Genomic DNA, 19461 nt, shown 5'->3' on the forward strand with positions numbered 1-19461 from the left:
CACATTCTGGCCAATCATGTCAGAAAAAATTGCCATCATACATCTCTGAAATGTGGCTAGCACACCACACAGACCAAAAAAAACTCGTCTGAAGGCGAAAGTACCAAATGGACAAGTGAAGGTAGTTTTCTCCTGATCTTCTGGAGCGATACAAATCTGATTGTAACCCAAATAGCCATCCAAAAGACAATAGTACTCATGACCGGCCAACCTGTCAAGCATCTGATCAAGGAAGGGCAAAGGGAAGTGATCCTTCCTAGTGGCCTTGTTTAGCTTCCTATAGTCCAAGCAAACTCTCCACCCCGTGACTGTCCTTGTAGGAATAAGCTCATTCTTCTCATTTGTTACCACAGTAATTCCACCTTTCTTTGGCACACATTGAACTGGGCTTACCCATGAACTGTCAGAAATAGGGTAGATGATCCATGCATCTAGCCACTTAAGAATTTCCTTCTTCACTACTTCCTTCATGATAGGATTAAGTCTTATTTTGTTGCTCGACCGTAGGCTTGCTACCTTTCTTAAGCAGAATTTTATGCATGCAGTAAGAAGGGTTGATTCCCTTGATATCTGCTATAGTCCATCCAATTGCCGATTTGAACTCTCTCAGAATCCTCAAAAGTTTTTCATCATCACTACTTGAAAGGTCAGATGCAATAATAATAGGCAGAGTAGATGCATCACCTAAAAACGCATACCTCAAATGCTCAGGTAAAGGCTTAAGCTCAAGAGTGGGAGCTTCCTCAATAGATGGCTTGAGGCGTTTAGGAGCTTTGTTCAATTCCTCCATTCCAAGAGATTTAAAAGGCATATCAATCTTCCTTTTCCAGAGAGAAGCATTCAAATATTGTACTTGTTCTTCACCTTCATCATCTTCACTATCTGAATTCCCCAACAAGGCTTTCGCTAAGGCATCAGACCTTAGCATTTGATCAAGTTCTGATGTGATCACCGAATCGACCAACTCCACTTTTAAGCACTCCTCATTATCAGTAGGAAATTTCATAGAATTGAACACATTAAAAGTAACATCCTGATCTAGAACTCGCATTGTGAGCTCACCCTTCTGCACATCTATCAAGGTTCGGCCTGTCGCCAGGAAAGATCTTCCCAAGATTATAGGAATCTTCTTATCCTCCTCGAAATCAAGAATTACAAAATCAGCAGGGAAGATGAGTTTATCAACCTTGACCAAGACATCCTCCACAAATCCTCGCGGATATGTAATAGAACGGTCGGCCAACTGTAAGGTCATATAAGTTGGTTTGGGATCAGGTAAGTCCAACTGCTTGAAGATTGATAAGGGCATCAGATTGATGCTAGCTCCCAATTCACATAAGCATCTATCAAAAGACACTTTTCTAATAGTACATGGAATAGTGAAGCTTCCTGGGTCTTTAAGCTTTGGAGGCAACTTCTGTTGCAGCACAGCACTGCATTCCTCCGTGAGGGCGACTATGTCTAAATCACCTAGCTTCACCTTCCGAGACAGAATACATTTCATAAAATTTGCATAACTAGGCATCTGCTTAAGAGCCTTGGTGAAAGGTATGTCGATATGAAGTTTCTTGAACACCTCCAAAAACTTCTCAAATTGCTTTTCCAGCTGTTTCTTCTACAGCCGCTTGGGAAAAGGCGGTGGAGGGTAGATCTGTTTCTCCCATGTATTACCCTCAGGTTGAGTGTGCTCAATAGTAGTCTTCCTTGGTTCCACTTCTTCATCATGTTGCTCTAGTTCTTTTTCAGCCTCAGCTTCTTCAATCAACTCTTGAGTTTGTTCGGAATTCGCAACCTTTCCAGACCTTAAAGTGATTGTCTTTACCTGCTCCTTAGCTTCCCTCTTTCCTGGCACTTCAGTGTCACTAGGTAGTATACCAGGCTGACAATTTAGCAAGGCATTGGAAATTTTCCCAATTTGATTTTCCAGGGTCTTGGTAGAAACAGCTTGACTCCTGCACATGAGCTTCAACTCCTCTAATTCAGATTTTTCATTGGCTTGTTGGAGTTGTTGTCTAGGTACATACTGTGGTTACTGAAAACCAAGGGGGTTGTACTGCTTAGCTGGGTACTGTTGATAAGGCTGTTGAACAGCATTATGAGCATTGCTCCAACTGAAATTAGGATGATGGCGGTTATTGGGATGATAGGTGGTTGGCACTGGTTGCTGCGATCGCTGGAAGTTGCTCACGAACTGAGCTGATTCACTAAAAATTGCACACTGATCAGTCTCATAGGCACCAGCACAAAGTTCACAAACACTAGCGATTTGATTTACTCCATATTTAGCCAAAGTGTTTACCTTCATCGTCAAAGCCTTAAGTTGGGAAGCGATAGCAATTGCTGCGTCCAACTCCAGAATTCCTGCAATTTTTCCCTGAGTCAGTCTCTGGGAAGGATTCTGGTACTCATTAGCAGCCAATAGTTCAATAAGTTCATAAGCTTCATCGTAGCTCTTAGCCCACAAGGCTCCTCCTGGTACTGCATCAAGCATGGGTCTAGAAGTAGCACCCAATCCATTATAGAAGCAGTTAATAATCATCCAATCAGGCATGCCATGGTGTGGTCACTTCCTTAGCATCTTCTTATATCGATCCCAAGCTTCACACAGAGATTCCCCAGCTTGCTGAGCAAACTGGGTAAGAGCATTCCTGATTGCAGTAGTTTTCGCCATGGGGAAGAATTTAGAGAGAAACTTTTGGGTAAGATCCTCCCAAGTGGTGATAGATCCTGCTGGCAGAGAGTGTAACCAACACTTAGCCTTGTCCCTCAGAGAGAATGGGAAAAAGCGTAGCTTGATAGCATCTTCAGTCATATCATTGAATTTTAAAATATCGCAAATCTCGATGAAATCCCTGATGTGCATGTTGGGGTCTTCAGTAGGAGAACCCCCAAACTGAACTGAGTTATTTATCATCTGAATCATGCTTGACTCTCAAAAGTGTTAGCCCTGATGGCTGATTTGATGATGCTTGACTGCATGTCATTAATTTTAGGCTGAGAATAGTCCATCAAAGCCTTCAGATTTTCTGCTTGATCTCCCATCATTATTACGACTGGTTCTTCGACTTTCTCTTCTTCTTCTACCTTCTTTTCTTCCTCAAAAATTCCTTACGAACTACCACAACTTCTTCCTCGGCTTTATCAAGTGTTCTCTTACGAGTACGCGAACGCGTATGCATACACCCTCGCTAGAGTACCTAAAATAAGACAAGGCAACTGATAAGTAACAATCTCTGAGTCAATGAACTTTAACGATCACTGATGGAAAGCACATAAACTATCAATTAACACTGCAGTCCCCGACAGCGGCGCCAAAAACTTGTTAGTCGCTAAACATGCGCTAATAATACACACAAATATACGAGTTTGCAAGTAGTATAAAATCTTTTCTAGTTCATTCCCACAAAGACTGTATTGGTTAACTAATTAATTCATGCACTTAAGAAACAATGTATGGTTATTATTCAATGCTAAGACGATAACAATTTGAGGTTGTTTATAACTAAGAATTAAACTAATAATTATAACTACGAGAATAAGATTGATTGAATTAATATATGTAACAAATATGGGATTATAACTTTATTAAATACTTCGTTGCACGAGTACCATACTACTAGACATCCACAAAAGATATGGAAGCTGAATAGACACAATTATATTGAGACCCTATATATCTATAGAATTTGACAACATAACGGTTTAAGCACAAGTTATCTATCGTGATTACATAGGGCAACTAAGATGGTTAAAATTACCTAAGAATCATGCATAACAATACATGAACCTATGCTAGCATGGCAAGTTCTAAATCCTTAAATTAACTTTCGCTTCATTAAGAATTAACACACTATCTTATAAGTTCGCGACGCTCATAAGACGAATACGCACAACCAATACTAGGATACCATACAATCATCACACACTAAGGTATCAAAACAAATTAACTAAAGAAATCCATAAATAAATCCGCTAGAACCCCACGAGAACGATTAGCCCATAATCGGACTCATCATCAACGTGGATTCCGATGAAAGCATGGTATAACAAACGTAGTCTTTATAACGAATAAATAAAAACCAAGTACAAAACAAGATTAAGGTTCACAAGTAATAAAACTAGCATCCAAATACAACTTAAAACAAAGGTTCATAAGTAAAAACAAGATCTTCTTCGTCTTCGTTGAATCGTGCTAAAATGGCCTTCTTACAGCTCTCCTTGATATATCTCTGGCTTGATTACATATTAAAAATGACCTAGAGTTGTTTATATAGCAGCCCCATACTGGATAGAAGTCTCCCAATTTGAATTAGAATAGAATTAAAATTCTGCATCCCGAGACGGCGCGGCCGCACGCTTGATTAGCGTGCCACTTTGTCACCAAATTAGCACCAAAATAATGCTAATGCACCTGATTACCTAGATAATGCCTGAAATGCAAAAACACTCAAAAACACGTTAAAACACTTAAAAACTTGAGTACAAATACATCAATTCAAATCTTATTAGAGCATAATAAAGTGTCATAAATACCACTCAATACCAAGCATTCAAGGTAAATTGTCAGTGATTGAAACATTACTATGGTGATATGGCAAACCGTGAGGTGGTTAGTGCCATTTTATTGTCCGTTTGATCTCGCGTTTCTACATCGAGCTAATGACATAAAACAAGCGCTTCTTGGGAGGCAACCCAAGTGTGTTGTACATTAGTAGGTAGAGGAAGCAAGAAGAAAAGAGAAAAACATAAAAAATTCAGAAAAATAGAAAATTTTAGGGCCAACTTCAGAAGCTAAGCGCGTCAGCCCTGATCTAGCGCGCGGCCGCGCTGGAATTTCAGAAACCAAGCACGCCCGCGCTGATCTAGCGCGCGCCCGCGTCGATTTGGCAGAATTTGAGCGCGCCCGCGCTGTTCTAGCGCGCGGCCGCACTGGGGTCCCGAATCAGAAAAAAAATAAACAGCAGTTTGTGAAGGGAAATTGGGGTTTTTAATAGAAAATCAATATCCACCCGATTTTTACTCTTCCTCATCTTAAATTTCCCTTTCCAAATTAAACTCATTATTCCCACTATTCCCATAATCAATTCCCATTTCTATTCCATATCTAATTATTTTCTCATCTCCTATATATACATACACTTATACACAAACTTCTCCACCACTTCACAAATTCTCAAACACAATTCTCTCTCAAACACTTATCTTTTATTCTCTCTTATTCAATCCCAATGGCACCCAAGAGACAAAGAACTCAAGTAAGCCGCAGCACCACCGATTCTTCAAGTACGGGTGGTCTGAGGCCGAGGTTTTCAACTCTCGAGGCTGAAGCGGAGTATACGAGGCTTCTCTCGATGCCTATAGCGAAGGAGTGAGGGTTTCTGCCATCAGGGAAGGATGGTAAGTTGTTGGAGATGATTCTGGAGATGGGATGGGTTCCTTTTTGCGAGGCACTCGCTGCTGTGCCCATGAGTGTTTTTCGAGAGTTCTATGCTAATGTAAAGGCGGAGAAGAATCGTTTTACTGTGGTTAGGGGGATAATTATGGAGTATAGTGCTGATGCGATAAGGAGGGTGATTGAGCAGCCCGCGAGGAAGCCCGGTCAGGACACTTGGAATGATAAAACTCCGAAGGACTTTGATCTGGATCTGATTATTGCTACTTTATATGTGCCTGAGACTCATTGGAAGTTCAAGAGGGGCACGGCTGATTATTCCACGTTCCCGGCTTCGTGCATGAACAGGTTTGCACGTTCTTGGAATTCGTTTATTTGTGCTAACATCATGCCATCTTCTCATGTGTATGAAATTACTGTGGAGTGTGCTCGTCTGTTGTGGGGTATTCTTCAGGGGGACTATGTGGATCTTGGGATGGTTATTTACCAGGGTACTTTGAGGTTCTTGAGAGGAGGTACTAAAAGTTCTATACCCTATGCATCCGTTGTGACGAAGTTGTGTGTGGCAGTTGGTGTTCATTGGCCTGCACATGAGCAGCTACAGCTTCCCAGTGCTCCTATCAACAGTTTGACGTTGTTGAACATGACAGAGTGGCATGGTGGGAAGCCCGGTCCTAAGGGGCTTGGATATTCTTATGACCATCTTCTAGGAGGAAGGCCAGCAGATCAGACATTTGCGGGTGAGACTTCGCAGGCTCAGTTGGGAGAGGAGCTGGTCATTCGGGATGGATTCAATGTTGGAGCTGGTTTGAGCACAACGCAGTATAGGCTTCTAGCGAGGAGGATGAATGCAATACATGACATCCATAGTCGGTTTATGCAATGCATTCAAGCATTGATTCAAGTTTGGGGGTATGTTGAGTGGCATTTATGACACTTTATTACGCTCTGTAAAGCTTTGAATTGGTGTATCTGTACTCAAGTTGTTGGTGTTTTTATATGTTTTGTAATATTTTTGCATTGCAAGCATTTTCTAGGTAATCAGGTAACTTAGCATGGTTGTGCTGCTAATTGGGTGTTTAGATGATGTTGGAATAAAGGCTCGTGAAAAGACCGGCTCAAATCAGCAAGAAGAAAAGAATTTAGAATTTTATTCAGGAGGACGGTGCGCCCGCGCAGGTTAAGCGCGCGGCTGCACCCAAAGTACAGAAACTCAGGGCGCCTGCGCTGGTCAAGCGCGCTCCCGCGCCAGGTCGGGGTAGCAGAATTCTGTTTCTATTAGGATTTTGAGAGTTTGATGCCCTGGTCAATTCTACAGCATATATATACATAAATAAAGACGTTTTGCATAAGGAGAGACCTGCAAAAGCTAAGGAAAAGGAGAGACGTGAAAAAGCTAAGGAAAAGGAGTAAAGAAGACCGGAGAGCACAATTCAACCAAAGCGAAGAAGATCTAGTTTATTCTTGTGATTCTTTGTTTAAGTTGTAACGTTGGATGCTAGTTTTCTTATTCTTGAACCTTTACTTGTGTTTCATACTTGATTTTATTAATTATAAAGACTACATTTATTATACCATGCTTTCATCGGAACCCACGTTGATGATGAGTCCGATCATGGGTTAATCGTTATCGTGGGGTTCTAGCGAATTTATTTATGGATTTCTTTAGTTAATTTGTTTTGATGCCTTAGTGTGTGGTGATTATATGATAACCTAGTATAGGTTGCGCTTATTAATCTTATGTGCGTCTTGAACTTATAAGATAGTATGTTAATTCTTAATGTTATGAAAGTGAATTTAAGGATTTAGAACTTGCCATGCTAGCATAGGTTCATGTGTTTTTGTTATGTATGATTCATAGGTAATTTTCACCATCGTACTTGCCCTATGTAATCATGATAGATAACTTGTGCAATAATTAGTTATGTTGTCAATTTCTATAGACCTATAGGGTCTCAATATAATTGGTGTCTATTCAGCTTCTATCTCTTTTATGGATGTCTGGTAGTATGGTACTCGTACAACGAAAGTTGGCGTTTATCAGTTTCGTGTTATCTGATTAGTGTCATCACCATTACATGCTAAGGTTAAGAATGAAAAGGCTATTGAATGAAGTATTTAATGAAGTTAGAATTCCATGTTTGTGTTATATATTATTCAACTCTCTTTAGTTAATGTTCTTAGTATAATTCTCATTAGTTGATCATAGTATAATCAAACTCATTTGTTATTCGTCTTAGCATTGAATAATAGCCATATCATTGTTGCATAAGTGCATAAATCACAAGTTAATCTAAAACAGTCCATGTGGGAACGAACTAGAAATAATCCTATAATACTTGCGAACGTGTATACTTGTGTGAATTTTAGCGTGTGTTTAGCGATTAAAAATAATCTGTTGATGAACAACTTTCTATGCTTCATCACGCATGTCCTTTCCTAGTGACTGGACTTTAGAAGCAAACTTTTCTAGCTCATTCTGAACATCTTTCATCGCTTTGAGATTATTAAAATCCAATCCCTCAGCAGCTTGAATCCTAGAGGCACACATTAATATGATTGTCTTCCAACTCCTTGATGTAACACCCCCAAATCCGGGGTCGGGGATCCGGGTTGTCACGAGTTCCATTTCCCTTAATAACACCCAATATTAATAAATAATCAACTACTCTGTACTGTGACCCCACAATAAACACACACACCACAAGTTATAGTCTCAGAGATGATCATCCAAAAATAATCACAAGTCGTTTTATTCCACAATTACATGCCAATACACCTTAAACAGGTTTCTGAATAAATTTACATTTCTCTGCCATTATTACACCTCATAATATACATAAGTCTGGTTCATCAATAGTTGAAAACCTAGCCTATTGGTAGCTCCTACCTCAGCTACGGCGGCATCAACGCTTTCAGAAAGCTGCGGAACGTTTCCTATCCGCTTGCGAATTGGGAGCTTGGTCCTGTTCATCTTGTCTAGCTGATGTTGTGTGATGAAAGAAGAAAGCAAGGGTGAGCAACAAGCCCACCAAAATAATGTGTATAATGATTTACAATATATGAGCATTCTTATAGTACTCATGAAAGTCTTGGTCAAGAAGAAATGAACCAAGTTTGATATCTTACCGCGACCAAGTCGCAAAATATTCAGTATATATGTACATATATATACTTTTCACAAACTTTGAAATCCTATGACATGTATAATATGCACAGAGTTCTCGTTTATAACTGTATAAAATATCATTGCAAGGTGATCTCATATATCTAACCTTGTCTCAACGTTTTTCTGAAAATCTTTGACATGCACAAGATAATCATTTACTAGATATAAGTTTAAAAGATGAAGTTACAAGATACTCCAATATACTTATATCCGAATACTACTTGAACTACCACCGTTCAAGTTATAATCAGTTTCAAAAGTTCATCACCCAGATGAGACTACAAGATAAGACTTGAATAGATTCAATCCTTAAAATATCATTATAAATAATGAAGTTACGAGATACTTCATTAAGTCCCGATATATATACACCTATATATATACATTTCATACACTCCTTGAAAACCTCTGTTATGAAAATTATAAACAGAGTTGCAATATCCAATGAATTTTGGAAAGGAGAAAACCTTGGCATAAACCTGATATCTTGCTGATCAGGCAAAGATACCAATAAGTAACCTTTTCTACTAGTAGATGGACGAATTCCCCACTGGTCATCACCCTGGCCGCAATAGGACCTTATGCTGGACTGCCACTCAGCCACTTACGCATTTGATGGACTCCCACTGAGCCACTTACACTTTCATGGACGCCCACTGAGCCCATGTTGCTTATGCCGACTCAAATAGATGAACTTACTTCCCGAACGATGGGCAAGTAATCAAGATGTTTTCTCAAAACAGCAACCTTGTTGCGAATGTAAAATACACCACTGAGCCGGATCCCTCAAGTTTTGAACGAGTATTTAAATCCCCTTTAAAAGAAATATCTTAAATATAAAAATGAGTTTTGGGATCCGCTCTAACTTTTAAAAATCATTTTGAAGACTCGAAAATACTTTAAAGAGTGTTTGGAGTAATGCTGATTTAATGAAATAAATCAGTCCCAATATATTAGAAAATATCTGAATATTATTATTTAAATAATATTCCCATAAAGAATAATCTTTATAAAAATAATTGAAGTAGAAGTTTTAAAACTTATACTTGAAATGAATAGTAAATAATCAAAGATATACCTATACGAAAGTACTATCTTTATTTGAATAATCAAAAGTGAGTTTGATTTTCCACCTTATTCTTTAATAAAAATAAAGAATATATCTCAGCAATTAATCGGAGTCATAGATCCTCAAATGAATATTCAAATAATATTCAATAAATAAATAAGCTAAGTCATAAGCCCTCGAATGAATATTCGAAATAATATTCAATAAATAAATAAGCTGAGTCATAAGCCCTCGAATGAATATTCGAAAAATATTCAATAAATAAATAAGCTGAGTCATAAGCCCTCGAATGAATATTCGAAATAATATTCAATAAATAAATAAGCTGAGTCATAAGCCCTCGAATGAATATTCGAAATAATATTCAACAAATAAATTAGCTGAGTCATAAGCCCTCGAATGAATATTCGAAATAATATTCAATAAATAAATAAGCTGAGTCATAAGCCCTCGAATGAATATTCGAAATAATATTCATTAAATAATATAAACTGAGTTATAAGCCCTCGAATGAATATTCGAAATAATATTCAATAATAAAATAAAGGAGTCATAAGTCATCGGATGAATATTCGAAATAATATTCAATAATAAAATAAAGGAGTCATAAGTCCTCGGATGAATATTCGAAATAATATTCAATAATAAAATAAAGGAGTCATAAGTCCTCGGATGAATATTCGAAATAATATTCAATAATAAAATAAAGTTAAAGTTATCGAATAAACCTTATTCGATTAATAGTTTTGAAAACTATAACCATATATATATAAAAATATATATATTATACTCGGGAACATCGACTCCCGGTTTAGAAATATGTTCACCTTTTGATCCCCTATACTAAGGGTAAACTCAATACCGCTTATCTCTAGCATAGGTATTATGCAACTGTAAGCATTTTAACCAACAGATATATAATCCAAGAATATGAAACAGGCATGCATATATACCATATCACATGCTACAATATATCGCAAGAACTTGCTAATAACAAATATGCATTTATCGCAAGATCATGCATATACACATATACATCACAACAACAGTATAACGGGTAGAAAACTTGCCTGAGCGACTGGGGGTGATAAAAGGCTCGAGACGAGTCTGGTAACCTATAAACAACAAGTAAGTTGGAATTAAACCAAAGTCACTTGTAAATCTATACTTTAACTAACTTAGACTCTAACGCTTGTTTTGCGCTTACTGATTCTCTTAAGTTACTCGAGTACCCTCGGCTCCACCATTTTTAATAATTTAACCATTACGAGTTTTAAGGCGATTCCTTCGCGAGTGTCTTACCAACTGCCTGAAATACTTAACATAATTGTTTCATACATTAATTAACCCTTTAAGGTCTTTAACCTATGTTTCAAAATAAGGCGAGGGGAAATGTTTTGTTCGCGAAACGCCGTTACTTAAAACGGTCGTTTCTCCTAAACCGTACATCGGAATCAAACGAACCACATATCAAAACGAAGCTCGTAACATGAACTATCTAAACATGGCAATGGTCAAAACCTAGAAGTGAGTTCAAGGGTTCCGATGTTAAGAACAAAAACAGTCTACGGTAAATCGGGCATTACGACGGCTATGTTTACGCGATTTCCCAAATTTAAACCATTCCAAAACAACCCATAATCAAGCCACAATCATATCCCAATCCAAACTCCATCCATACGACATCCTAACAGCCCCAATCAATTCAATATTAACATTTATACTTATGCTTAAGCTTGAATTTAACTATACTTAAGTTCTTTTAACCAAAACAACAAGATTCACCCTCCATTTCACTACCACTCCAACCCAAATTCTAAACCACAAGCATTAAGCTACTATATCACCATAACAATCAAAATCATCTTATTATACAAAGGAATCTAGGGTTTGGAGATGATATACCTTCCTTGAAGCTTCTTAATCAATGAAAGATCCTTGGAATGCCCATGGAAGCCTTGATCCATGCTTAAGCTACCTTGAACTTTCATAAAAATCAAGAAAACCAAAGTTATTTCTTGAAGGTTACTATTCACCATCTTCTTCCTTAATTTATTGGAAGAGATTGTGAAGGAATTAGAAGTTTAAACTTATAGGATATCCATATCTATGTACAAGGAACCTTAGATAATTACCTTGTGATTTAACAATGCTTGGAACTTGATTTTTGATTTTTCTTCCTTTGAAAAAGAAGAAAAGCCGAGAGCAAGATGATGAGAATGAAATGATTTTGTGTTTTTTGATTTGTTTGGCTTAGCTTGGTTGTTTTTTATTTTGTTTTTGGTCAATTACCCATTTACCCTTGATTTTGTGTGGTTAATATTCCACCACATTTCCTTCCCTCTTATGTCATGCTTGCATCACTTTGTGATGTCATCACCCCTCCTTTGTCCTCTTTCTATTGGTTGGATGACACCATCCTCTCTTATCCCTTTGATTAACTTCCTAATTGTTTGCCTAATGACCGCTGATCTGTTATACGGTTCGCTTAACTTTCGTTTTCGTTTATCGTTTGAGGGATCATACCCGGGATCTTATTACTTAGGTTCCCTTAACCTTTCTTAATATATTATATTCCTTTTATGATCCTCTCTTATAATCCTTTAATTTAAATCCTTTTTATCCTGTTACCTTTTACTCAATTCTTTCCGTATCTAGTGGATTTCCGGGAAAAGTCAAAGTGTTCAGAATTGGATTCTGACGATCTTTACATACACTTATATACCATATACAGTACTAATAAAATCTCAGAATATCCATAACAGAACCCCTACATAGTGTGGCATGAAAAGTTTTCTCATTCAGCATAATCTGCAAAATCACTATTCATAAGGGTTTCAAAAATTCCAAAAATTGGGGTTATTACAGTCTCCCCTCCTTAAAAGGATTCCGTCCCGGAATCAGATAGAAAATGAATAGGGATACTTTCTTAGCATTACACTTTCTAACTCTCAAGTAAATTTTCCCAAATTATGGTTCTTCCATCAAACTCTGAATAGTTTGATAACCCTTCTCCTAAGCACTTGTTCCTTTTTCAATCTATAACCCTTCCTGGTTGCTCCATATAGGTTACGTCTGGTTGCATGTCTATGCGCTCATTTGCCCCTATTTATCTGGCATCCGAATTACACTTCCTTAACATTGATACGTGAAACACGTTATGACTTGCTACATGTTCCGGGGTAAGGCTAGCTCATATGCTAACTTCCCAATACTTCTTAATATATCCAAGGGTCCAACAAATTGTGGACTTAGCTTTCCTTTCTTTCCGAATCTCATCAATCCTTTCCAAGGGTTTCCAAGGGAATACCTTTAAAAACACTAGGTCCCCTACTTCCTATTCTTTGTCCTTTCGTGTCAAATCAACATACTTTTTATGTCCATCTTGGGCTACTACCATCCGTCCTCTGATCAGATCTATTATATCCTTGGTCCTTTGGACTACTGCGGGTCCGAGCATCTTGCGCTCTACAACTTCATCCTAACATAAGGGAGATCGACATTGTCTTCCCTCAAGGATCTCATAAGGCGACATCTCGATAATGACATATGATCTATTTTCGTAAGAAAACTCAATCCGTGTTAAGTGATCATTCCAATTTCTTTCAAGTCTATTGCACAGACTCTCATTATAGCTTTTAGCATTAGAGCTTTTGCTTCTCAATACCCATTCTTTTCCAGTTCGTAATCGCTACTACCTTCCGTTCCTAATATTATACTGGTTATACTTTTGCTCATTAGCGTTCTATAACCTTTTAATAACCACGTCAACCTTAGTATCACGAATGTGTTTCCATTCCGAATACTACCATAACTTTACTACTCCTTTTTCAGCTGTTTCTATTTTTGAAAGCTTGATCCATCATATAGAAGTAAAAGAATTCATTGAGAGATCACTATGATCATGAACACTTGTTACATTGCATAGTTAGTACAGAAGGTGGCCAGCCTTTAGTACTTGACAAGCAATTAAACAATAGCTGGTATCCTACTCGGCTTCTATCACACAGATAGATAGTCATTCGGCAATACCTCCCCTTCTGGAAGGGTTGTTCTTCTCAGTTTATATGAAATGAAAATAAGAGAAAAGAACGAACTGAAGAGAATTGTATATATGAAAAAAAAATATTGCCATAAAATATCTGGCATTGAATCTACCTCTGAACTATAGAGGTTTGTCATAGGAGAACAAAACATATATGTATTTATATCAACATCAAGTATTATAGCATCGTATTTCACATGCCTAAATATTTTTGCTATTCCGTTCATCATTCTATGGACCCATGCTCTTCCTCGAGCTTATACACAATCGCCTTTGAAACTCCCTCGATATCGAAAATCGAATCTGGGATCTCATTCTAGACTTCATCGTTACTAGAATTCTATGCTTGCACCGCAACCTTCCTCATATAGTAATACAACTCTCTTTTCATAAGAGGGAATAAATATTCAATAGGTAGATACTCTACTTAATTAGTCTATCAATGATAACTTATACTCTACCACGACCCGATTAGTGGTACTCAATCTCAACATCCACTCCAATACAACTCTCACGGTTGTAATCAGCTCATTACTCGCAAAATCATTGCTGCATTACTATGGTCCACCACTGACCTACTGTCGTCATTCACTTTCCATGAAATCTTAATATCTAACCATACGGAGTCCATACATGTCGTATAGAATACTTCTAAGGAGTTAACATAATCACCAATCATAATTCATGAAGAACAATCCAAACTCTGACATACTTTCATGACATGAAGTAGATAAAATTGCAGAAGAGTTTCAGTCAAAGCAACGATAGCAGGTGAATACCATTCTTAATCGTATGCCTTAAATAGAAGACTTAACTCAAGGTTCGTTTAGTCCTTTTTGAAATATTGTCCTGGATTATTCTCAAGATAGTACCTTCTAAGATAGATAGCCCGCTCATGGCGATTACATAAATTAAACCTTTACCAAACTACTATTACGGTTGGGTATTGCACAGTCATCAGAAGGAATGTCAATCTTCCAAACCATAATACAACCTGCATAGCTTTAACCATCATCACTGTATTCCTTTGGCACAAGCGCCTATAATTATCCTCTTACCTTTAAAGTGTCGGCCACCTCTTTGGCCTTTCCTGATAGTAAAATTTCCTTACAGTCAATGTCATTTTAACCGCCTCCAAATAAATTTTCTACCTTATTTCAATCACAGCTTATGTGAAGATGTTTTCCTTAAAATCTGATGAGTAAAAAAAAATATTACCATTTTTCCATAAGTTATTGCCTCGGTCTTTAGAGGTTAATCACTGTCACGACTCACTCTCAATCATAATTAGAACATCTTTTTATCTTAAGTCCTAATTGCCCTGAACAACTTCGACCATTACTGGTTCGATCCATACCTTCTCGTGGTTTAACACGTGCCCCACTTGGCATCATTATAATTACGTCATATTTCCTTTATCAACATTTCTATTTTTGAGAATTTTGAATATTACCTTTCTCCTTGTAAAACCTCTAAGGTTATCCTTGAATCGTTCATCCTATATTCCCTAGATACAGGGCATATCAAGATACCATTTATTAATACCAGAATCATTGTTTTATATACTTCTGAAAAAAATTTCTCCACTGATTCTTAAAGGTTGTTATTACCTTAATCCTTTCCAATTCATACTGTCAAAACTCATACTATCCCTATTAAGGGTGAAATGCCAACCTTTATGCATTCCCCTAGGATTCGTTTTAAGTTACCGATGTTCTATCCTTAATTCCACCTTTAAAAAGGTACATGCATCCTTCCATGGATAAATCAAGTCATATATCCCTGATAAGGGTGTCTTATTCAATCATTCCCACCTTGATAGTATATGCCTAATTTTCACAATAACATGTGTATTCAAAATGAGGTCAATCAATATGGCCTCCAAAAGATAACAACGGTTATCCGCTTTTCTTGCCTAATTTGGTAACGATAACAAGGATGTTCTGGAAGATATTGGTCGTGTTTAACGTGAACTTCTTCTTAATAATTCCTTATTTACTTTTGTTATTTATCTCAACAGTCATCTCAATGTTGGGATATCTTTCATACCTGGCGTCTCCCTTTCTGGGTATCAAGCCACCGGTCTTACACTTCACATTCTTGAGGGTCACTTCCTTCATCCAATTTTCCTAATTTCTTACTTTCTTATCTCCTCAGTCTATCCGTGTCTCAATATTTATCCTTCGAAGTATCTCAAGGTTTCCTCAAATCCTCCCAACTTATAGGGGATAAAATATATGTATCTCTTATTCCTTCAACCATCAATTTAACTCATGGTGAATCACCCTCATCCTGACGATTACATACTTTTCTATTTCTATTTCTACGAGTCTTTAGGGTTTCCTCATACCCAACTTCCTTATCATTCCTCAAACTCTATTGCCTTTATATTCCTTTCCACTTCAGTTTCTTTTTTTTTATTTTCCTTTCTCTTATCATTATTTCATGAACCAACCCAAAATAAGCATCGATTTTAAACATCCCGTCATTCTGGATTCGTGTCCTCAGAACGAATCTTGACAACTTTTACAACTTAGATTCATAATTCATCATACTCGTCTGCCTTTGTTCTGGCTCTAAAGCTTTTACACTATCCCCATAACCTTGGGAAGTACTTTCCTGAAAATAATTGACTGAACTTAAATCAGTTTATTATAATCTCTTGCTTCGTGCCTTCCTTGGTCTTTCACCAGCGGGTGGTCTCCCTCTTAGGAGGGTAAGTGACAAAAACAGTCTTTTGTGGTTCGTCAATCATCTAGAATCTCAAATGATTCCTATATTTCCTTTAGCCAGGCTCTTGCCTCGACTGGGTCAACTTGTTCCTTGGAACACTGAGAGCTTAGCGATTTAAAGGTCCTGAAAGAATTTCCCACTACATTTTTTCCCTCAAGGTGGTGGTTGGGAATAAAGTATAAGTTCTGTTTAGACAGGTCCATGAATTTCCGTATAGGAGTACCATCTTGGGTCTCCTTATCTCGCTCAACTTTTGTTTTCTCAGTCTAAATATTTCTTCCTACTCCCCATAATTAGGGTCATCTTTTAATTTAAAATCCTCATTTTTCACTTTATTATATTATGGGTTCCTTATATCTTAATTGCGACCTCCCTGATTATCACATTTAAGGTTTGATCCTAATCTTATTCCTTGTGGGGGCATATTACTTGGAAAAATTTTGAGAATCTCTGGATATTTGTCTTAATTACTTTGCTTAAGTCTTTCCCTCGTTTAGTCCTTGCACGATTGCAAATTATGAATTCTTAAGTTCGATAAACTTCATGACACTCTCTTAAGTGTTAATAGTGCAATTAACAATGTGATCTTATCACATACAAACTGATCTGAACTGAAATTAACGAATATATACATAACCATTTGTTCGAGGGTACAACAACTGAACATATTAAAGAGAATTACATCATTTGATCTGATCGCTTATAACCCAAAAGTACTACCATAGATAATCATCTAGTCATTAAAACTAATCATCCATAACTTAGGCTGATCCTTCAAAAGCGGTGCTGCATGAAATTATTGTCAGATTGTTCAGACTCTGCACACTATTATGGATCAAGAAATGCGGGCACGCACGACATCCCTAACCTGCTCCATTAAAGCGGTGATGAGGTCTAGGATAGTTGCAAGTAGAGCTGGATCAATATGACCCTCAAGATGGCCTCTAGCTGTAACACGGGTGGTAGCCTCAATCTTTTCCATGTTATGAGCTAATCCTGCCGGAAGTACCCCACCCTCAATCCTCGGTGCAGTAAGTCGATCCAACAGATCACTCCTAACATTACGGGCCTCGGACAGGCCACCCAAAGTCATATGATAATTGGCGATAAGAGAAGCCTGAGTGGTAGCATCTAGCAGTCCATGGGGTGCAGGTGGTGCAGACCCAGGAGATCCAAATGGATAACCAAGCACGGTATCAGGTGATAATGGTGCAGGAGATAAAGGTGGCATTTCCTCAGTAGGTGCTGGGCTCTGTACCGGGGATGGAACAGGAATTGGTGGAACCTCATGGATGTCTACAGGAACCTCTGGAAGAGGGTCTGATACTGGTATAATTGGGGTCGTGGAAGGCCCCACTCCTTCTTCCCTCATTAACCTTTGTGCCTTTGGTAACTCTTCTTCCTCTAGTGCCACCCTCGTGGCCATTCTTGCTCTGGTAGTCGCCCTGACTACGGTCATCAATTCCTCAGCGGCCCTCTCTTCATTCTCATCAGGATCCTCCATGAGATCCTCCTCAGCCACAATCCTTTCCGGAATAACATCCTCAACCGCAACATTCTCAATATGAATCTCATCTTGTCCCTCATTAGGGTACTCCATCGGATTCACAATTTGATCTCCAACTTGTAATAAAACATCCTCATGCTAATGCTCTTGAACCTCAGGGTTCGGTGCCCCGCTACCCTATACGAGAACGAATTATGTTACTATCACGATATTTATAAGGGTTCCCGTAAGGGTTTTAACCGTCAGTTCTACGTTAGGTAGCCCGACTATGAACTTGGCAAGAGTTCTTATTATCTTAATGAACTTATTATCTTAACGTCACATCATCTCTGAGGTTTATAACGCTTAGCTCTGATACCACTTCTGTAACACCCCTAAATCCGGGGTCGGGGATCCGGGTTGTCACGAGTTCCATTTCCCATAATAACACCCAATCTTAATAAATAATCAACTACTCTGTACTGTGACCCCACAATAAACACACACATCACAAGTTATAGTCTCAGAGATGATCATCCAAAAATAATCACAAGTCGTTTTATTCCACAATTACATGCCAATACACCTTAAACAGGTTTCTAAATAAATTTACATTTCTCTGCCATTATTACAACTTATAATATACATAAGTCTGGTTCATCAATAGTTGAAAACCTAGCCTATTGGTAGCTCCTACCTCAGCTACGGTGGCATCAACGCTTCCAGAAAGCTGCGGAACGTTTCCTATCCGCTTGCGAATTGGGAGCTTGGTCCTGTTCATCTTGTCTAGCTGATGTTGTGTGATGAAAGAAGAAAGCAAGGGTGAGCAACAAGCCCACCAAAATAATGTGTATAATGATTTACAATATATGAGCATTCTCATAGTACTCATGAAAGTCTTGGTCAAGAAGAAATGAACCAAGTTTGATATCTTACCGCGACCAAGTCGCAAAATATTCAGTATATATGTACATATATATACTTTTCACAAACTTTGAAATCCTCTGACATGTATAATATGCACAGAGTTCCCGTTTATAACTGTATAAAATATCGTTGCAAGGTGATCTCATATATCTAACCTTGTCTCAACGTTTTTCCGAAAATCTTTGACATGCTCAAGATAATCATTTACTAGATATAAGTTTAAAAGATGAAGTTACAAGATACTCCAATATACTTATATCCGAATACTACTTGAACTACCACCGTTCAAGTTATAATCACTTTCAAAAGTTCAACACCCAGATGAGACTACAAGATAAGACTTGAATAGATTCAATCCTTAAAATATCATTATAAATAATGAAGTTACGAGATACTTCATTAAGTCCCGATATATATATACACCTATATATATACATTTCATACACTCCTTGAAAACCTCTGTTATGAAAATTATAAACAGAGTTGCAATATCCAATTAATTTTGGAAAGGAGAAAACCTTGGCATAAACCTGATATCTTGCTGATCAGGCAAAGATACCAATAAGTAACCTTTTCTACTAGTAGATGGACGAATTCCCCACTGGTCATCACCCTGGCCGCAATAGGACCTTATGCTGGA

The 19461-nt window shown here is 37.8% G+C and overlaps 1 non-coding gene across 1 annotated transcript; it reads left to right on the plus strand.

Annotated features, from left to right (window-relative positions):
* The first annotated feature begins 2549 nt into the window (after positions 1 to 2549).
* LOC141669066 (small nucleolar RNA R71) lies at positions 2550 to 2656 on the plus strand. Its single transcript, XR_012553365.1, has one exon. It is a non-coding gene; the product is annotated as a small nucleolar RNA R71 (small nucleolar RNA).
* The last annotated feature ends 16805 nt before the right edge of the window (positions 2657 to 19461 follow it).

This window comes from Apium graveolens, chromosome 6 (assembly GCF_009905375.1).
Source record: "Apium graveolens cultivar Ventura chromosome 6, ASM990537v1, whole genome shotgun sequence".
NCBI lineage: Eukaryota > Viridiplantae > Streptophyta > Magnoliopsida > Apiales > Apiaceae > Apium > Apium graveolens.